This window comes from Lycium barbarum, chromosome 11, assembly GCF_019175385.1.
Source record: "Lycium barbarum isolate Lr01 chromosome 11, ASM1917538v2, whole genome shotgun sequence".
NCBI lineage: Eukaryota > Viridiplantae > Streptophyta > Magnoliopsida > Solanales > Solanaceae > Lycium > Lycium barbarum.
The window spans coordinates 122,203,176-122,206,139 of NC_083347.1; the positions used below are offsets into that span (position 1 = coordinate 122,203,176).

A 2,964-nucleotide genomic window follows, 5' to 3' on the forward strand; every position below is an offset into this window, starting at 1 on the left:
GACAATGAATGGGTGACAAAAAGGTTTCAAATTTACGAAAAGGGGTCTTGCTCTTATCTGTAGTTTTCTCCCTTTCTAATAAATAGGCACTTCCCAAATTTGAAGGAGCACAAACCTTTCTTTTTCTTCTGAATTCTAGACTTGTAATCTCTAGTTTAAGGTAAATATTCCTGTCACGCCCCGAACCATGGCCTGGACGTAACACGGCACTCGGTGCCTGACTGCATGTGACCGAGCGAACCACATGGCTTGCTGAATCATCATGATACATAACATATGCGGAATATAACGTGAATGCATGATGAGCCTTTATAAAACATGTTAAGTCATAATACTTAATAAAATACTTGTTTAAACATGAGTGAGCCAAAATGGCTATACGACTCCAAATGTCTGACTTGTCTAGTCTATGAAACCTCTATCATGAGTCTGACTGAAAAACATACTTACTGGGACAAGGCCCCCAGCATACCTTTAGATGCATAATTAATCATAAAACAAAAGTTGACTAAACCCCGAATGAGATGGGGCTCACCAATAAGCTGATACGAATGTTGTCCTACTGAGCAGATGTGTCGTCCTGTATATCAGTACCTGCATCGTGAAATGCAGGCCCCCGAGCAATAAAAGGGGACGTCAGTACATTGAATGTACTGGTATGTAAAGCAACCGAAAGAAACAACATGGGACATGGAATAACATGATAAGAACTGAAACTGAAAACTTGGACATGAACATGAGAATGAGCATGAGTACATATATATATATAACATGAGTAAAACATGATAAGTAGGGAGAGCATTTCATAAACCGACACATGATATCACCACGTGGATACGTGGAGTCTGGTACCTCGCCGGACCAGCAGAGCCCCTATACCTTGCCAGGGTATAAGGTAGTAACGTACCTGATGGATCCATTCAGTGAAAAATTAAGGTATCGTCCTAACTGGGCGGAGCGATCCTTGTCCTATGGTGGCTACATAGTTTCAGGCTATCTGAGCCTTCTCGGTAATTCGTGCAACTCCCAAAACATGAACATAATATAGTTGGCTAAGAAGCCCATGACTTTCGTGAATTAACTTGTACTTGTCTTGAAATCATGATTTCACGAAATAACTTGTAAACATGGTTTCATGAAATATCTTGCAAACATGTTCTTGATTTATGAGTAATACAATAGTTCATAATCATATATTTGTAATTGACTTGAAAACATGCTTGTAACTTGTAAAATAAAATCATACCGTTTCATATGAACATAATGAGAACGCATGAGAAAGAATTCATGATTCATGGAGTAAGCTAGGATTCCTAATATCCGTAATGGAAGGTTAGGAATACAATAACGAACATAGATACAAAATTCATGTACATACATACGTAATTACGGGCTACCAATATGTTGGGTTTAATGCCCTAGGATTTGAACTTCATAGAATTTTAAGAAACGGATCATGGGAAGAACGTAGAGATTCCCACATGTGGATGGAAGTTCTACATACCTTAACTTCCTGCTTTTGAGCGTATCACAACGTCCTTCAATCCCTTCAACTTTAATCTATAGCAATACAGGTCATAGGGACTCTATATTAGCAACAATATCCATGTTTTGTTCATCTAAGCATTTTATCAAACACTTGGTGGGCATGAAGCTCCACAACCTTCATTAATGGTGTTTTCTTCCCCCAATCCCCATTCTATTACTTCTAGCTGATTCTACAATCTCAATTAGATGTAATTGACATCATTCTTCATCACCCATATGAATACAACAATCCCAAGTCAACAATCCAAAAACCCTAGCATAGTTCATATAATTCTCTTTATCAAACCCATTTACTATTCTCCCAAGAACTTATCAACACTTTAATCATCATGAAACATCATAAAACTTACCTTGGTTATTGTAGGAATAAGCCTTGAGTTGAAATACTTCACTTCAACAAAACCCTAGTTCCACCTTCTATGGAATTTCTTGACTTGAATGGATTTGATGTGTTTCTCACACTTAGTTTTGTGGATTGATGAAGTGGATCTTTAGTTTCACTTGGATTCTTGCATATGAAGTGTTTGGATGGCTCTAGAGAACCCTTGAGTCGTGTAGGAGAAATGGGAATGAAAAAAATGGGTTTGGGTCTCTTATTAACATCTTAAAATCTGACCCATCGGGCAATTCTACGCCCATTTTTACGGACCGTCAAACTGTTTGACGGACCGTCAAAATGGTCCGTAAAACTACCCAGCAAAAATCGAGTTTCTGTTACCATTTTACGCTGGCTTGAGTCAATTTGACGGACCGTATAATTGTTTTACGGACCGTCAAATGAACCGTAAAACTGACCAACAAAATATGATCCTCTGTGACCATTTTACGGACCGTATAGTTATTTTACGGACCGTCAAAATGTTATACGGACCGTAAAATGAACCGTAAAACTGACCAACAAAAAAATGATCCTCTGTGACCATTTGACGGACCGTATAAATGTTTTACGGACCGTCAAAATGTTTTACGGACCGTCAAATGAACCGTCAAAATTCTTCTGCTCAGACAGTCTGTCGTATAATGGGCATAACTCTTTGCACAGATGTCCGTTTAAGGACCATAATATACCGTTGGAAAGCTATTTCAAAGGGTTACAACGTTTATCAAGGAAGTTTTCCCAAATACCAAATTAATAATGGGGTTATGGTCGTTGGAAGTAAGACCATCTATAAACTCACTTGCAAACATGCCCCATAGAGTGGCTTCCAACTTTTCTTTGCTCAAAAACATTTCTTATGACATAATTGGTTTTCAAAACACTTCCTATAACCGTCATATTGGTTCCATTATATTATCATCTTATGAGTCAAACTTTTCGTCCGAAGTTACGAGGTGTTACAATTCCTTTATCCATTCTTATTTTGTGCTTCTCTCAGGTCCTTGCAATGTTTCAGAGTTTTAATGTTTCCTATCCAT

The 2,964-nt window shown here is 38.0% G+C and overlaps 1 long non-coding RNA gene across 1 annotated transcript; it reads right to left on the reverse strand.

Annotated features, from left to right (window-relative positions):
• Nucleotides 1-415: 415 nt before the first annotated feature.
• LOC132619339 (uncharacterized) lies at nt 416-2,105 on the reverse strand. The gene is made up of 3 exons (XR_009574693.1): nt 1,899-2,105; nt 1,505-1,560; nt 416-594 (listed from the first exon to the last, which is right to left on the reverse strand). It is a non-coding gene; the product is annotated as an uncharacterized LOC132619339 (long non-coding RNA).
• Between the last annotated feature and the right edge of the window lie 859 nt (nt 2,106-2,964).